A 19,172-nucleotide genomic window follows, 5' to 3' on the forward strand; every position below is an offset into this window, starting at 1 on the left:
TTACGCATGTGAGCATTGGCCAGCTGTTTTTGTGAATGCGGGCCTGTGGTTATGGGGCTCGTAACTCTTTACGAATGCAGGCCCTGGGCCCGAATTCATAGTTCTTCGTTCGTAAGTGTTCCTTGCCATTTGACGGCTGAATGCGCTCTGTGTTGCTATGAAATTTCTGAAAATAATTGTTACATAGTGTTGTGATAAGTATTCTAATTCTCGATTCTTTTGCCCTTAATTCGTCATTGATTCGCACAAAGTATCTCCCCTCTATCTTCGACATCGACCACTCAGGGGTGCGAATGAATGGCCCGGCTATAATGTTCTCGGCCCCTTTCCGGTTCAGTAGAGAATTCCCCCCTTTTTCGTTTGATAAGTAAAGTTTCTGAAGCAAATATTACTCAAATCAGTCTAATTATTCGTGGACAGGGTGGTAGGGTACAGGAGGGGACATTGACAAGGGCGCTTGCCCGAGTTCACGGGCAGGTGTATATATGCATGCTGGGTGAAAGGAACATGAAGGCAGACGAAAGAAAATGGAAGGTATGGCGGCACATTTAGAACAAAGTAGAGAATCTCGAGTTATAGCGTCAGGTTGTCTTCGTCAGCGTGAGGCAACAACCTATGCGAATTAATTTGCAGAAACGTTAACGCCGTCTCGAAACTCCGCGCGAGCGACACATTTGCAACGGTCGTGGTGTAGCCGTCCGTCTACAGCGCGCCGAGAAAAAAACGACAGCTCCTCGCCGGGAGAAAGGCATCTCTGCGCGGGGGGTGTTAGCGTGGCGCGGGTTGCGCGGTGCTGCCGAGTGGCACGCACGCGTGCCTGCGATGCATCTGCGCGAAGAGACCGCTGCGCGCGTGTTTTTCAAGTCTGCGCCGGGGCGAGCGAGCAGCCCCTGGCGCAGGAATGCCGGCGGAGCTGGCTCTGGCTTGCGTCTCGCGATTTGATTCCCCCCGCCGTGTGATGACAGAAGACGGGCCCGGCTCGAGTGGACGCGCTGCCAAAGGGTGATAGCCGCCGCGCCGAGCCACGGCCATGCCCGCGCACTGTCACCGCTCCCGCGAGCAAATCATCTCGCGTCACGTGACGCTGACATTGGACAGCGGCCCAACGGGGGCAGACCGGCTGTTCGCTCTGCCGGGCGTGTTTGCCCTCGCTCGACGTGGGCGCGCCAACTCACAGTAGCGCGCGGCGTGAAGTGACTCGGGGCCTGCAGCGCAATATTATGGTGCGCGTGCATCACGCGTGCGCTTTTCTGAAATGGCCGCGATTGGCAGTTCCCGGAAGAAAAAACAATCGGGTCGATTTTAAAGTGCAAATTTGCTCGCACTATAGTGGCTGTACTCGCAATCACTCACGTGGAATCGCGGGAGTGTCGTGCCGCCGAACACGTATTTCCCCGTGATCGGGAACCTGAGCTGCAGCACGTAGAGTATAGGCGATTTGCTTGTGTGATCGCGCTGGCATGCTGCGTTGGTATATGCTCTTTCACACAAGTTCGCGTTAGCAACTAAACGCGGTTATGAGATTAACACAAGTGCACACAAGGGCGAGTGTTCCCTTGAAAACTACAGTGAACTTATCTGTCTCAATACTTGCACCCGGCATAATACCGGCTGACACGTCACGTCTAAATCCGGAGTTGGCTTCGGAAAGATGCGAGTGTCTTTATCCAGTCTCTTTTTTCCCGTTGTCTACATACCGTATCGTTCTTATTAGAGTTTGCTATTAGTGCGCGCATTTCCTGTATCAGATGGAGCTGAAGTGGTAGCCGATGATGAGCATCAAGAGCGTCTTAAAAACAAACATATCAGGCTGCGACGCGAGATTTATTTTGGCTCTACTTTTAAACAGGCACAGCAGTTAAAAAGAGACAAAGAGAGAAGATGCAGGAAGGCACAAAGAGGTTAACCGGAGTGGCGTGCGGTTAGCAGCCCTATGCTGAAGGATGGAGAAAAGCGAATGGGAGAAGCCCTTTAGGATACTGGAAAACATATGGCCAGATAAGCGTGCACGCGGGTTGTCAAGTTAGGGTGCTCTGACATGTTACGTGTGCGTTTAATTTCGAATGCCGTCTTGTAATGAAGCACCGAATGATAGCTGTGTATGGAAGGCCAGTTGAGACAGTTAATAAGGCCGGGCCCAAAATAAGATGACGATGAGTGCACATTGTGGCAAGCTGCAAGTATTGACATTCAGTGCCATCTAATTGAACATATTCGGTAAGAAGGAAGGTAGAATGAGCTTGCCGCACCGATACACTGCTGAGTTCGGCGCGTGTGTGAGAAATGGGTTTTTAGTACGTCTTGCGCATTCGTTTTACTCTCTCCCGGGGCGGGTTCATTAAAACGGCTATACTTTCTCTAAAGCGGTAATACAGCGTGCATGTCTTATTAATAGTTTACGACACGATTGAAGATAATTAATGTAAACTCGGGGCTTCCCCAGTAGGGCATTGTCCACGCTGCAGAAGCAGAGAGATACACAGAAAAAGAGAATTGTAGACTTCCGGACAGAGGCAGACTCCTATCTAATATAATCTACTACTGTTAGCTGGTAAAGTGGAGCATCCGCAGATATTTCAGTGGTTATATCTATCATAATTTCATGTTGTGGCGCGCCTTTCTCATCGTAAGTCAATATATGCCCAGAGAAGTGCCGGTGTAACTTCAGTAGTTGTTTTGGGAAGGACGACTCTAATAAACTAGAAAGGCAGCCCAAAGATACACTTTTTCTTTAGCTTGTTATGCAGAAATACCATATAAAACACCTGTGGTCATCCACAAAGTTTTTTCCGCACGGATGCAGCAGCGATGAAAATGCACTACTTGCGCGCTGCTCTTGCCGCCGCTGACGTAAATGGGCTTCTGAAGATTGCGGCCTGATTGACGCCTACAGCCTGCATAATCTGCCACAGCTGAAGCGTTTCCCGGAAGACCGACGCTGGAGCGGCAAACTCGACGGGGCCAGCTGAGCGCTTCCCGCGCGCGCTCTCCCGTCGCGACGTCCCGGAGGATAACCCTCGACGACGCAAATGCATTAGGGAAGAGAAAACACGTGTGGCCCGAACCACGGGCTCCTCATCCCATGGACGCAGCGAAGCGTAGTTAGCGCCACCCTCAAGAGATGGCCGCACGGCTCAGCACCGCGCAGGACGCATGCGCGGCATGCGCGTGTGCCGCCATCTGGCGTTCGCTCCTCTCTCCAGGCCCGGCGGGCCGTAACCCGGCGCAGCCCAAACAGCCCGCACCAAAGCCCGCGATCGGCCGCAGTCGTGTTCGCGCCCGCGGTCGGGCATCGACCGGCCCCTGAGAGTGGTGCGCGCAGCTCTGAACGCCGACCGGGCTTTTTTTTTTCCCACGCGCTGCCGTGAAACCTTCTTCCCCCTTGACAGCTCCACATTCGTCTTTTCCTCTCGTATTTCACTTGCAGTAGTTGTGGTCCGGTTCGGCTTGCTGCACCGAAGTTCGCGGCGCTCCACTTTAACGGTGTACGTGAAAAACTTCGCGTTCGCTTATTAACAAAGTTTTGTAAGCTCTTGTTTCGTTCTCTCTGTGCCCTGCCAGTGGCTTCGTTTTACTGACTGCAACGACAATTTCTCTGTGTCGTGATGCCACTGACCTAGGGCTCAGTGAGCTGTTCATTTTTGCCCGGTGTCGCCAAGCCACGGCGCTTGGTCGACTTGTTCACGTCTTCTCCGCGCTCCCGGAGGTCTCCGTGGCCCGAGTCGTCATCGAGCGGCCGCGCCTGGCGTGCATCTCGGAACGGGACACTTGATCGAGCGGTTGCCCCTCGGCCGGGACCCGGCTCGATGCGTTGACTCTGGCCAGCGCCGTGATGCCAAACTTTGCCCCTTGGCTGTGCGCGTGGAACGTGTGCTCCTCCAGGACTATAAGTGCGACTGAGGCACTGCAGCGAGCGTCAACGTATCCGTTGCTCCACTTCAAAACCTAGCTTCCTGTCTTCAACCAGTGTACCTTCGAGGTAAGAGGGAATCCGTTCGTTTGAACGTGGGCTGGTCGCGTGTTATGTTAGGATTCAAGCTGGCTAAGGTTGAAGCATAATGTTTAACGTCGTAGAATCATTTCTTTGGTTTGAAGGTTTTCTTTTTTCTTTCGGGGCGTTTGTAGTATGGGCTGAAGGAAGAAAGCATGTCGTAGACTCTTGTATGCCCGAGAAAGCGGATATTATCGCTATTTTTTTTTTCCTTTAAGTCACCCTGTGCCTATACCAAGGGGAGTATCTGGTCGATCACGTTGGCGTCTTCATTAGTGTAAAAAACATCACGACGCACGGCACACATTTGCTCAACTTTGCCAAAGGAATCATCGGCGCACTTGCACGATCCTTCATATATAATATTATCGTGTGGCAACAACACAGATGATATGTCAACTGTGTTGTTTCTCTCTGTTCTCATTTCAGCTCTTTTTCGTTGACATACAGCGCTGCAGAATTTTGTCATGTCTTCGTTAGTGATTAGTATGCAATGCCGCTGTAAACTCTAGTTTGTGTATCCATACAAGGGAATCACAGTTACACATCTGTCGGCCCGCTTGCTGCAACATAGAATTGTAGTCTTTGTGCAGTGCAGCATCTTAAGCTACTCGGATTCTGGCTCATAGTACAACATCTAAGCTCGAACGTCGATTCTCTAATGCCCTAAAACCAACCAAAAGACAGAAAAGGAATACCGCAACTCCGTTGGGCCACTAAACGAAAGTGCTAAATGCAGTACGGTTGGTTACAAACGGCTCGCACTCAAAACTCTCCTATGTGCGGCCGTGTCCACAAAACTCCTCTTACGTAAGTCCGCGATTGTCCATCGCCGCAGCGACCGTTATCCCGCCCAGCATTATCGTGAGGGACGGGTGAGGGATAAGGAAACGTTCTTGCGCAAGAGAAACACATGCCGCCCTGTCAGCGCCATTAAACCAATGGGCACTGGCGGCTCAGCGATGCAACTTCGCTGGCAGCTTTGTTGACAAAAGATGTGTCGTTATAGCGGCGCTTTCTTGTATCTGCATCACTCTTTCAAAATTCAATGTGCTCGCTTTAGCCGTTAACGACAGCCTCCGCGCTGGTTCAGTATTCAAGTCGAAACACTGAGGGCCATGGCACTAGAGACGGCGCTGCCACGCGCGCTGCTAGCGTACCTGCCCTTGATTGTGCGCATTGGCTCGCCCTTTAGGTCGTGAAGATAAACCTTATAATTGGACAGGCGAAATTTCTTTTCTACGGAACCAAAACTATGGTCCTACCAGGCTTCAGCCGCTGTGGTCATGAAGGCCAAGAAATGTACACTTCGGATTGGCCTTGCCATGCTTGAGCCACAATGGGCATGCCGGACCACGACAGATTTTTCTTCAACTAGGAAGCTTTGTTTCTGCGAAACATGTGTGGGTTTCCTTTGTAGCTTCGTGCTACATACAGGTGTATGAGAATTTTCCCTTTCAGGCCAATAACTGTACACTTTGGATTGGCCCTGGCATGCTAGAGCTGGGCATGCAGGCCAAGAAGTGTACACTTCGGATTGACAGAGTGACAGAGTGATTCAGAGTGTCAAGAAATTTTCACAAACTCGACCAGGGTCGGTATTCACAAAACTGATAGCGCATAGCAACACTTCCTCTGCGCTCGGTCGCCCGCCATTCATGATCGCCGCATTGACGGTGTCACTGGCTGCTAATAGCGCGAGAGCTTTGTGAATCCGGACTCAGGGCCTGTATTCGCAAAGCAGTTAGTATGGTATATGGCTTCGTAAGAACGGGCACCAGAAAAATTGCTATAATGATCATCTTAATAGCGAACGGGCAATTAAAAAGAGCTCTTACGAACGATACGATACGCCCCTGTGTCGTTCTTACTTCGCGGCGAACTTGCTTGTAGATGCATTCGGCGCATCTATGTCCCGGTGAGAAAAAAAAATGTAATCATGAATACATGAAAGGTTGTCGTAGAACGCGCAAAGGCGTCGATAAAAATGGAAGGAGAAACTCTACGTTCTGCGTTGTCGGTTTTCCTTCCCTCTTTGTGAACGTTTTCTTGAAAACCAGGAGGAATTAACGAGAGACAGGATTCACAAATTTTCTCTTACTTAGCCAGTCGCGTTCTGTAATAATATGTTTGCTATCAGGCTTAGCGGCTGCCTCTTCTTGCAAACCGCTGTAGCATACGAACTGCTTTGCGGATTCAGCCCTAGGTGCCTGGACCAAGTCGGAGCAATCGCACAGCAATGTCCTCTGCAGTTGATATCTGCACGCGCCATTCCAGAGCCGTTCAGGTAAGTACAAGAAAAGGAGAAAAAGAAAAGCGCAAGCATTCTGTTTTAGATGGTAGCGGAAAGGCGGAAATATTTCGAACAGGCTGGCAGCATTGACCTGTCAACCAATTCCTGTGGAGGCCGAAAGCCTTTGGTCGATTACTGGAGTCTGACCTTCCCTCACTCGACCATGTGGTTTTTCGTTTTCTGCAGGAACCGGGTTTTAAGGGAAACTTCACTGAAAGGTTCTAAGATAAACTCGAGTCTAAAATCGAATGTAAGGAAGAAAAGAAATGGTGAAAACGTAACCTTTCGATGCTATTTCAGAAATGATTGTCCAGCTATCACGTGACGCTGCAGCACCGGTGAGTGATCGGTGACGTCGGATAACGTCTGCTGAAAATACCGTAGTGTGGCGCACAAGCACTATACCGGTGCCATTTAGAATTTTTTGCCCTTTACGGTTAATATACATTTTGCATGTGTATGATCTTCGTGCATCTGTACGGCGCACTTCATTCATGCAAAGTGGGATTATTCTTTTGGAAACCGCATCGAATTAGAGTGCTGGGTGGAAGTAGACAGGCATACGCCACCTGAAGCGAATTACGTGAAGTAAACGGCCATCGTATCTTGCGGAAAAGGGCAGCCGCGATCAAGTTACGAAGTTATCGTTCGGTGCCTACGCCAGCCCGCTAAAGGCAAGAAGAGTTTAGCACATGTGACATGAGGTACCCTCATGGTCGTGCTGGAATTGATGCCGTATACGCAAGAGAATAGATTATAGTGCATCAAAAATTTGCAAAATTGTAGGCTCATTAAATAGCTTTCGGTGTTGTGCAAATTTAATTAGAATATAGTTTTCTAGCAGCACTTCTCTTCATTCAACCCAGAGAATAAGCTGGCTTTATAGAGAGGGATATTGAGCAATGTATCACATCTATGCCGTCAATTTCTTAATTGTGAAATATTCCGAGTATGACCAATCTCGCTATGCCACTTTAATAGATTACAGAAAGGTGTTCTATTCAGTAGAAATTCAAGCAGTCACAGAGGAGGAGGAGAAATAATTGACGGAATGACAGAGAGGTTAGCAGTTTTCAGACCGGCTGGCTACCCTGTGCTGGGGAAAGAGGGTAAGGGGAATAAAAGATAATCGAAAAGAGATATTGCAAAAAAAAAAAGAAAATAAGAAAGGTAGAGCAAAAATAAAAGAGAAAAAAGAAAGGAGAATACGGCAGCGCTTAAAATCCGCCTCTAAGGCCAGTCCTCCGCAAGAAGCGCAACAACGCTTTCAAAGCCTTCTGCGCTGAGTACGGTCTCGGCCAGTGTGCCAGGATCTTTTCCTCCGGCAAAATTCATTTGTCAAGACTATCTAGCACTCTTGAATGTTCTTTCCTGGGCGCACTGAAGCGAGGACACTCACAGAGAAGATGAGCGATTGTTTCCACGCAGCTACTGTTATCGCATGTAGGGCTGTTGGCCATTCCGATTCGAAATGGGTACGGATTCGTGAAGCCCACTCGAAGCCACAAGCGGCACAGAATAGTCTCTTTAGATCTAGGTAGTCCTGACGGAAGGCGGAGCCGTACATTCGGATCCAAGTTGTGGAGACGAGCGTTGGTAAATTCCGTCGAGTTCCACTGTGTAAGTGTAAGTTCACGTGCGAGAGAACGAAGCCCTGTAGCTGCGTCTGTTCTCGATAACGGTATAGCTACACAGTGGGGACCATCATGAGCAGATCGGGCCACCTAATCTGCACGGTCGTTTCTGTAGATACCGCAATGGCCCGGTATCCACTGATACGCTATGTTGTCCTTTTTCTCTATTGCGTGGTGGTGAAAAAATCTTACGTCAGTGACTAATTACTCATTCCGTCCATGACGAAATGGCGACATAACGCACTGGAGAGCGGCTTTGGAGTCGGAGAAGATTGACCATGCCTGTGACGGTTCTTTAGTTACGAACTCTAGAGCAGCACGGAGGGCGGCGAGTTCTGCAGCCGTCGATGATGTAAAATGCACTGTCTTTAATTTTATGGTGACGGACTTCGCGGGAATAACCACTTCTCCTGCTGAGCTTGCAGAAGAAACTGAACCATCTGCGTAAATGTGAAGGCGTCCGCTGTGTTTCTCATGCAGGAGCAGTAGTGTGGCTTGTTGTAGGGCTAAAAATGACGACTGTGCTTTCCTTTGAATATGGTTAGGAGGGCTTCGAGGGGATGTAGGCACCACAACGGTAATGGTTGTCTTGCTGCAGGCGTGCAGTTTGAGGGAAGCACTGCGCGATGCGAAGTAATAATATCGCTGAATGCAGAGTGCGGGCTAGAAGCAGGAAGTGATGCGAGGTGGTGTGATGGAATCCGGGCGAAATGCCTGATGTGCATTCTTAAGGCATCAACGCGAATATACGTTGTGATTGGGTGATCACGCGCGATGACCACAGTGGCTGCTGAAGATGCACATCTGGGAAGGCCAAGGCATATTCTCAGTGCTTGAGCTTGAACCTACTGGAGGACGTGTACGTTTGTTCTTCGGGTCCTGCCCAGCACAGGTAAGCTGTAGCGCATGACGCCGAGGAAAAGTACAGTATAACGTTGAAGCATCGCTCGTACAGATGCACTGCACGATTTTCCCGCAAGAAATATGAGCACGTGGGTAATCATGGTGAGTTTCTTTTTCATGTAGGCAATATGAGGGCTCCAGGACAGGTCGCAACCTATTATTACTCCCAGAAGGCGGTGGGTCATCTCATAACTAATAGCCTGTCCATTGATTTTAATGACGTATGGGCCCATCGCCTTGCACATGAAGGCAACCAGCGAGCACTTCTCTTATGACAGCTCTAGCTCCGCCAGTGAAGGTAGTTTGACGTCAGTGTAGCCGCTCTCTGAAGCCTGGCACGTACGTGTACACCCGTCACCGCTGATGCCTAGAGGAACCGCACATGTGAGGAGCAGAGGATTCGCACGTGAATAGCTTAGGAAATATCTACAGAGATACAGCAACTATCACAACTCTGCGCAAGAAAAGCGGAAAAATACCGATTGAGAAGAGTGTCAGGAAAAGGGGCTCCAATGCTATTCGCTGCGTGCTCAGAAGTATTCACTACGTTAAACTCGGAATGACTAAGTCTCAAAATCGACAGGGATCATATCAGCAATCTGAGGTTTGCAGATGACAGTGTACTACTAAGTAATGTTGGAGATTAACTATAACAAATTATTGAAGAGATTAACCGGCAAATTCTAAGGGCCTAGATTCGAGGGTTAATATGCTAAAGAAACAAATTGGTAATGTTCAACAGCGAGGCAACAGAGCAAGAGTTCGTAATTGGCAATCAGGTTCTTGCATACGTATGCGAAAGAGGAGGAGGAAAAAAATGGAGAAGGCCGGGATGTTATGTGTTTGGTTGGCTACACTACTCTGAGGGAAGGGAAAAGAAATGTAAAGATTAGACAGAGAGAGGAAGGGGGGGGGAAGGAAAGACGCGGTGAGTTTGCGCACGTGTGCGGAGGGTCCCACCAAGTTAAAGGCGTTCACATGTGAAAGAGAGAGTACATCATTTATTCTGGTCGTGACAGAGAACCGAGATCCTGAGAAGTAAATTTGCAGGTGAATAAAAATGGGTGGGAGCACGCATGGAAGACCGTCAACCGTATCATGACCGGCAACTTACGGCATGATATCTACAGAAAACAAAAGTACACTGCACCAGTCCCAGCTATAGGGCTGAAAAATGTGGAGGATGGCAAAGAAGTTTGAGAAGCAGCTAAGGATTGCGCAGCGAGAGATAAAATACAAAGGAAGGTTAAGAGACGGGAAGGTGACGGTGTGGATTAACGATCAAGCGGGTGTAGCTGATGTTTTGGTAGAGGTTAGAAGAAAGAAGCGGGATTAAGCGAATCGGGTGGTGCGTGTAGAGCAGACGACCGGTCGTTTTTTAGAGAAACAGAATGAGCTCCGAGGGATGCTGAGATGCGCTCGGCTGCGGCAGTGTATGCGGTGTTGTGCTGAGATTAGGCCTGCCTATAGGACAAACTCGGCTGACGTGGTTAAATTAAATTGGGACGTTTTATGGGCCAAAAAGCAAGGTATGACTTACGAGGCACGTCGTAGTGAGGGACTCCGGATTAATGTTCACCCTCTGGGGTTCTTTAACGTGCACCCAACGCTCGGTACACGGGCGCTTTTGCAGTTCGTCCCCATCGAAATGCGGCCGCCGTTGCCGGGACTCGATCCCGCGACCTCGGACTTAGCAGCGCAACACCAAAGCAACTACGACACCACGGCGGGTGAGTCGGCTGACGCAAGGTCGATGTAACTGAAAATCGCTGGGAGAGGCCAATGACCTGCAGTGGGCGTTAAATAGGGTGGCCGTGATGAAAGCACTGGCATAAAAGAACCGCAGGTGGTCAAAATTATTGCGGAGCCTTCTCACTTCGGCGTCCCTCGCAGACCTGTGCAGGTTCAGGGCCCTAAACCGTAGAATTTGGTTTTTAAAGCGGCAGCGTATCGAAGTGAGGCAATTTGCTGACTGTCGCATCAGTGCAAACATGGCTATATTATTTTTTTAATGCATACCGGGTTGTTCAAGGTGCAGGGGATCAAATAAAAACGCGCTCGCACAATGTGGTATACCACAATGTGCGCCCGCCTTCGGGCCTATAGGCCCGAAGGCGTGCGACCCGATTGGGTTGAGACAACCGGCACTGCGCTAAACGCCCGCTTCATAAAGCCCACATTTATCGCAGTGCTTCGTGATTGACCGTGAGGTCACGCTTTTTGACGGCGTCTGCTGGGGCCTATGGGCATTTTTTTTTTATTGGCGAAGGGAGACTTCATTGCATTCTAAGAGTAAGATACTGAATTTTGCAAATTTCTACAACTTTTACCGAGCACAATGGCGAGAACACGAAAACATACTTTGAAATCCCTGACATCGGAGTTATGTAATGGCGCTGGGGTTTCGGCGCGAAATTAAAAAAAAAAAAAACCTTGACCTTCATGTTTACTACTTCGTATAACTAACCTATCAGCGCGAAATAATGAAACTACAGTTTTGAAGGAATACTTTATTAGTCTAAACTGACTTATCGGCTGTCTTGAGTGTCTTAAAGAGGTATCGTAATGAGATGTGAATATTACAGTTCATTTTTTCCCCCACGTGGACATCACTTAAAAGCTGCAAACACGCTTTGCTCTGTCCGTTCTGTTACTCTGCGGTGGGCGTCACCATTTTCGCCGCTTCGTGCTGTCGTTGCTATTGTGTTGTCGTCGGTGCATGCAGCCAGTGTAGTTTTGCACAGAATTGGTTGGGTTGTTCACAAAGTTGGGGGCGCTGAGGGAATTCGGGGAGTAAGTGCTGCCTCAGTAGATGAGTTGAGAACTTTAGAAAGCGCTGAAGGCCGCACCAGTCGAATTTGCAAAGCTTTGAGTTCGTAAGTGATCTTTACCATTGGCCATCACGACTGGCTGACACCTGCTGCCCTAACGAACAGTTTTAGCGTAACAACTTTTTTGTGAATAGAGGTTTAGAGCGCCGTTCACAAAAATACCTAGGCCCGTATTCACAAACCGCTCTTACTACATAATTTTACGGAATAAAGAATTTCGCCCATTCCTGTGACGGATATATTATAAGCGAAGGGGGCCGGCTAATGGGCCAAGAGAACTTACGATCGAGAAGCTTTCTCAATTCTGAAACAAAAGCCGCGTTCACGAAGCTTTTCATTCGTCAAAACTGCTTATCGTGCGCCTGCAACATTCACTGACATTATTAGCGCAGGCAGCCAGCCAATGACAAATAGTTCTTACGAAGGAAATGCTTTGGTGGTTTCCGTCCCAATAGAAGGCACCGCACTGTTTTCATCCTCCCGGTCTGCACGTGTACGTGCAGAAGAGCTCACGCTAACGCTGAATGTTTACGGCTTTTCTCGGGCGAGCCAGAGAATATTCGATAGCATGCAGCGATCCTCAGTATACAGTGCTACAACGCCCATAACAACATTGTGAAACTTTTTCCAGCAGTCTTTCATTCTTTTTCCCATTTCCTTCCGGGGAACCATATTTTTGATCCTTCGGAACCGGGCGCAGGGAGCGATGGTGTGCACAATTCTGCGATCCTCTCCGCTACCTTCCCCGAGCTCTGCGTCACGGGCACTTGCTACAGCTGCAGACACCGGCGTCACCGGCGAGCAAAGGACGCGCATGTTCTCATATAGGGCGGCCGAGTTGTGCCCTGGCAGGCGCAGCCGCGGCAGAGCGGGGATTCGTGGCGCCAACTGTCAAGATTAATGGCCCGCTAATTGGTCCGCTGTGACTCGTGAACCCAGCACGTGACGTGTTGACGCGGCGAAACGCATTAGCGTCCGGTGGTCCGGTGCGATCGACGGCTGGCGAGGGGATCGCATGTTTAATTACAACGGCGTCTGCGCCGCTCGCGCCTCCGTGCGCGCGCACGTGCTCAAGTGGAGGCGCTCCCGTTTCCTCTTCGCTCGAACCTCGCTGCAGGTTCGTGCTTTGCTTCCCTCTGAGCGTTTCTCACAAACGAAGCGCCGTCGGCAGCCCTCTTGTGCGTGGATTTTGAGGCTTGCCGTTTGCGCATAGTCGCGATAGTTAATAAAAAATCGTTAATGTTTATGCTTTACGCTACTCCAGACGCTTTCCACTGTGTCGGGAAAGCTGTCGCAACTCACTGTCGTACCCTCTCGTGTCAATATTGCACTTATGACATTAGGCGGCGAGGCCTTGCAGTGATCGAGCCGGCCTCAAGAGTGCGGGGTCAGGCCCCGTCCGTGAAACGAATGCGCATCAGTTGGTGGAAGAAGACTGACTGAGTTTATTTCCTAGAAAAAAAAAACGCAGGCGAGCTCCGCATGTGTTCGAGGACGCAAACCCTCGGCACCTGTCCGGTGGCCGAAATGCTGGGGGCGAGTTCTCGGAACTCGACTCGGGGTGGGGTCGCGTCCCGCTTCTGCCGCGCTGGTGCTTCATCCAGCCGAGAAGCGGCGGTGCGTCGCTTGTACACAACAAGGAGAAACGGGATTTTCATTTGTTTAGGTATAGTGTTCGATGCCGTGGTCAATAATGGCTAAACTCATACTGATAACCGACGGTGTCCTCGTGGTCCTGAAGGCACTTTCTACATTTACTAATTCAGCTTCATCGCGAAGATTTGTGCCAGCATGTGGCGGCGCAACCAATCTTTAAATGAATGAGCGTACGTGCGCATTTATGCTGTGGTTCGAGAGGTGACGCGCATCGACATGGGTCACTCGCTGAAATCAGTCGATTCAGCCGAAGCCGCTTCAACGATGACCGTTATTATACGTTTGGAAGAAACCGCACCGGCGAGGAGCACGCTTAAAAAAGATACAAAAAGGGCCGTTTGTATACTGTTACGATTGGCTTGAAGCACCCAGCGCAAATAAAATTATCGAAAAACCACGTCTAATTGGAAAGCGAGGGTAGGTCCCAAATCCCTATGGATGTCTCAGGTGGTTCCTGGTCTGGCTGGCGCCCCGCAATGATTACATGCCCCTCTGCGTGTATGCGGGACAGGAGTAGGGAGGGGGGGGGGGGTTGGGGGGGGGGCGCTTCCCGCGAGCTGTGCCAGTCAAGGGGAGACCCTCCTTGTTCGAACCAAACGGGACCCACGGGTTACCGCCAGCCGCGGCAAGCACGTCCAACATCGATTAGGAGAGAGGGAGCAGCCGCCAATCACACAACGGACTCAGTGACGTTGGCGTGAGCAAAATCCCGCCTTCGATTTTAGCAGGCCAATTTAACCGGGCCCCCAATGTATCTTTTTGTATTCTTTCTTTCCTACTTCGTTACCGTGGAATAAACAGTGCAAGTGTCGCACTAGAAATCGTCTCGCCCCTGCTTGGTCGCGATGGTCTTCCAGGCGCCTGCGGCCTACCGGCAACGCCACGCTGTCCACTAGCAACGCCGGTCAAAGTTCAAGTAACCGGCGTCGCGACAGCACGCATAGTTAGTGCCAAAACTTGTACACATTGGCGACAAATTTTCGTTGTAAACGCATGTAAATGCCCTGTGGGCATTTACATACGTTTACATTAGGCATAGGAAAGGCAGTTACACGCAGCTGTCACAGTTAAAAAGTAGCACGTAAACATCAACCACATATTGGATATTATATTGAAAATAATTAATGCCGAAACAGTAGTTAGGCAGTGTATATAAAGCATGAGGCATCGTCTGAGAAAATTACGGAAAGAAAAAAAAAGAACGGCGCGGGGCTCTGGCGTAGAGCTCGAGCTAGCATCCCTGTCTGACTTATTTTTTTCTATATAACTACGAACCCTTAATTTGCGCACGCTGCGAGCTGCGGCGACTCATTCGGGTGGGGAATTCAGCGCTTCGTATAGGCCATATTTCGGGGTCAATGCGGGCCCTTGCTCACAAAGCGCTGCGTCTATAAGCGCCGTTTGGCCGCTTACTGATGAATTGTTCGCTGTCACAACTGATCGGCTCCTGTTCCGAGCCGCTCTGGCGTACAAACTTTGTCATTCCGTCCCCTGTACCTGCGTTCACAAAACAGTTCACTCGCTAAAGCGTTGTCAATCGGGACAGTTAGCGCAATCTTAACGAACGTGGCCAACACATTGTCAAAAAAGATCCGTGAATTCGGCCCCCGTGGCGCTTCCTGTAAAATCAAAGTGGCGAACGATGAAACATGTTGCTGTGGCTCACCTTATTTTGCTATGGTAAGCTGTAAATGAACATGTGTCGGCAACAGTATACCGTGTGTTTGATTTTTGTTAGTTGGAACAGATCTTTCTTTGTCTTTTCCTTTCTTTCTCTCGCAGGCAGCATAAAGCTTAAGTCCGCTTATCTAGGTCAATTGCATGAATATCACGACAAAAAATCAATGTCCATGCAGGTAAGCAACTAAGATTATTACCTGATGAACGTTTTAATTACTCACTCTATGGAACATGTTGCAATCGCGAGAATGGAACCGAGTAGTAGCGAAGCCATGCCAGGTTAGCAGATATTCAAAGACTATCCCACTTTCAAGATATCCTAAAATGTGCTAGGAATACATTGACATTCCATTCTAGAGTAAGTTTTTCTCTTATAGTTGAAGATTATGTTAACTGGAACGACAATGCATTTTCAGCAGTTTTTGAGGACGGATATCTTGAAGGTGCTGCTATTCTTAATATTTCTGTTAAGCAGACATGACTTCACTATACATTGAAGCGTCGATTTCGCAATTGCAATATCTGCCCTGAACTGAATAAATAAAAACTAACTAATTAATCCGCCGTACTCAACTAGAGAGAGAGAGAATGAAGAGGAAAGGCAGGGAGGTTAACCAAATATGAGTCTCCGGTTTGCTACCCTACACTGGGGATGGGGGATAGGGGTTAGAAAGATGACAATTATATTGGAGATCAGTGAGTCAATTTTTTTTAATTAGCTACGGGGACATTGCGATTTCGCATGCAGGTAATTTACGCCTCTCTAAAACATCAACCTCGAAAGCGAGGAAATGGGCGTTTCTCACAGGCATTTTTTTAAAAGTTGGTTTGGAACTAAGAAAAAAAAAAGAAAGAAAAGCAAGTGGTATACAAGAGCAGCAGATACATATTTAATTGCCGATCACCCACTTAGAATGTCACTAAGTCGATGCGAGGTTCTTTTTTCTTTCTTTCTTTCTTTCTTTCTTTCTTTCTTTCTTTTTTTCTTTCTTTCTTTTTGTCCTACCCTCGTGAATTATTTTCAAGATGAAGCCGCCTGTTGAATTGGAGACGCGTTTTTCTTTTCTCTTTTCTTCCCCCCCTTTGCTCTGATCGAAGTCTCCGAGAACGACGAAGACAGGATGGCTTAGTAAACTATTTACTGGTTCAGCGTGCCAGTATATAGCTTTTCTTCATCTCGGCGGGCCTTCCTCTTTCTGTTTTCCTAAAAGAAGTCGTCTCGTGATTATCATGTTCTCGAACTCTGGAGCGCACGGCGCGAGGGAAGTGCGGGAATGGGCGCCTTTGGATCGCAGTGTGCGCCCGCTGCACTACGGGAGTTAACAGAGTTAACTAATTACGGAAACTCGAAGCGCGCACTGCGGCATGTGAATGCTAGCAATGCCAGTGTTGACCATGTTCGCAGAGGGAAGCGAGCGCGCCAAGAGAGAAGCGCACGGCACAAGATTAAAGTGATCTCTTGTGAAATTAATTGGGCTGTCAAGCCTGGCTGACACCGCCTATGTACCACCGCTGGCGCATCGCAACTACAGCCTCGGGAAGAACATCTTCCTCTCGGCTTTTCGGGCGCGGAGGCGTACACGCAGTGCTCAAAATTCAGTGTTAAACGTTTTTTCTCCCCCCATCCGCCTCCCGGCGGCTGCTGGCGGCGGTTTTCTTTGTCTTTGGCGCGGGCCCGCTGTTCTTGGAGGCGCGGCTTCTCCTCCCGGAGGCCTGTCGGCGACAGGCTCTGTTCTCCTCCAAAGGACGGCGCCTCCCACCTTCTCCCCCCATCGCGCGAACGTCGTCGTCGTCGCAGCAGCCCCCGGGTCTTTTGCGCCGCGGCGCCTGCTCCTGAAGGGTCCCGGAGAACGCACGCGCCCTTTGCTTGACTGATAGGCGCGCCATTTACGCGCACTTCCACATTTTTCGACGGGCGCGCTGGAAAAAAGAAAACAAAACGAGGAGCGAGGGGACCGAAGCTCGTTTGCGCCGCTCTTCCATCCATCCGAGCCCGCGGCTCCACTCTCTTTGGAGTTCGCCCCGCGGCTCTCTGCGGGACGAGTGAGCGCGTTGGCACGCGCTCTCTCGCGGGCACTCCCGCCTGTGGTCGCGCCTCGGACCCGGGTCGAACCTTTTGGATCATCTCCGGTGGTCGGAGGGAATCCAGCTTTGTGAAAAAAAAAAAAAAGGAATGGAAACCGCAGTGAGACCGGGACCTTCTTATTTACTTTGTTCGACTACCCCTCTATTATAGCGGTCATGTCCTTTCTCTCCATTCTTTCGGTTATTTCTTTCTACACGACCGCGGGACAGCTCAACCGTCTATCGAAAGATGAGACAGTTACGAAGTGCGTGGTCTTGCCATTTTTTTTCCTTTCCTTTAATCTAAAAAATGTACTACTACTACTACTACTACTACTACTACTACTACTACTACTACTACTACTACTACTACCACGACTAACCACCACCACTATTACTGCTATTATATTTCGGCACTGACGAAATATTTATTTTCGAATATTACCGAATGCAGTGCTTTTGCGCTTAAAAAATGGCCTTACCAGGCCATTTTGGAAATTTTGGTTATACACTAGGAGTTTTAAAGCGCCGTCGAGGGAGCATTCTACCGAAATAATTTTCTGAGTCAGTAGTAGCCGAAACAGCAGCGAATGAAATATAGGCGAGTTCGTGAGGCAAGGAGGTGAGCTACCCAACCCGCTCCGCAACAGAGGCCCTCTCCCATTGCGACATTCGTGTCCTGCCTCCTCCCATATTGGAGCCGACCATGGATACATTTTTACCTATTATAGTCTTGTATATATGTAAATAGTTCACCTTCTCTGCTATCCCATCTCCCTGTTTTTGTACTCACTCCCCTCCTCCCTCAAGTGCCGACCGCTGTTCAGGTGTCAGCAGACTCCGCTAGACAGTCACTGCGGTCTGCAGTTATTTTCTTCCCGTCATGTTCTTTGATTTATCTATTCATTTATTTAAATAAACAACAAATTACTACTAGTACTACGCACCTCCTTTTTTTGTGACCCCAGCAGCCGCTACTCTCTCTCTCTCTCTCTCTCTCTCTCTCTCTCTCTCTCTCTCGTTTTTTTTTTTCCCCTTGATGCGCGGCGCATTAGGCGGTTTTGCACGCTCTGTGTTTCGCTAGAATCCCGGAGTGGTTCGCGCTGCTACTGGCTAATTGTTAGGGTGCCTCAATGCACGCCACTATTTGTCTGCTGCAGGCGCCATGCGGGCGCCATAGAATACGTGTGACGTATCCTCGCTAGAGGGCTGAGTGCCTCCTTCGAGAAGAATGGTCTTTGCTTGAACGGTTTTGCAGGTTGCTTTGTTTGAATTTTCAGCTGTTTTTGTGGCGTACATCAGTACCACATAATTTGCAAACACAATCGTCACCGCAAGATCTAAGCCCAGCGGCTGTCTGTTTACAATGCCTCAAGGCTGATGAAGGGCCCTTTAAGTTGGATTCACATGATGCATCGGATTCGTGAGTCACTCTGTGAACCAACGTGGCGGGACTCAATGCCATTGAATCACCCTGCACGCAAAAGTGCGGTACGCGAATCTTGTTACCCGGTATAGGGTTGAGCCCGTCCACACCAGTTGCATGTGTCGTACGTTGACATATTGAGGGACTAGTACACTAAGAATGTGTTGTTGCTGCTGATGAGCTCGTAGATGTATGCTCACGCAGTTGATTTCTTACAGAGCAGGCAGTTGAAGTACGGTTAACCGTCAAGTTTCTTCCGGCTACATGTCATGTACGTGATGCGATTAGTACGTTCAAAAGTCACAGAGTGCCTATCCTGTAGACTGCAGCGGGAAGCAACTAACAGCAGCCGCCCCCTGATTATCTGTGATGTGTAAGGTGCATCTGTCCGCTATGTCGGTGGATGAAGATCGCTTGGATTGCAAACCTTTGAATGCGCTAGCTTTTATGTATGCGCATGCGGCCGTGAAAACTGAAAAAAAAATAAGATATCAAAAGCGCAAGCAACAATGCTGAACTGCTAAAACTATAGGTGCACAGTTTGCTGCAGAGCGCCTGGTATACATATATCACACGGTCACTCCATGACTACGCCTGCGTTAAATATGGCCTATAGAATGGGCTACGTTTATACGAATGCAATATGTTCGGCGTTCGGGTGGCTAGAGGATACCATTTTGTCAGAACTGATTTC

General features: G+C 49.2%; 1 protein-coding gene across 1 annotated transcript in view; it reads left to right on the forward strand.

The window, feature by feature from the left end:
• Positions 1 to 3,260: 3,260 nt before the first annotated feature.
• Positions 3,261 to 19,172, forward strand: part of nvy (CBFA2/RUNX1 partner transcriptional co-repressor nervy) — a 155,710-nt gene continuing 139,798 nt past the window's right edge. The window contains exon 1 of the mRNA XM_055062748.1: positions 3,261 to 3,979. The gene's annotated coding sequence lies outside the window, so the exon portion shown is untranslated. The remainder of the gene's footprint in view (positions 3,980 to 19,172) is intronic.

The sequence above is a fragment of the Dermacentor andersoni genome, chromosome 1, assembly GCF_023375885.2.
Source record: "Dermacentor andersoni chromosome 1, qqDerAnde1_hic_scaffold, whole genome shotgun sequence".
NCBI classification, from domain to species: Eukaryota; Metazoa; Arthropoda; class Arachnida; order Ixodida; family Ixodidae; genus Dermacentor; species Dermacentor andersoni.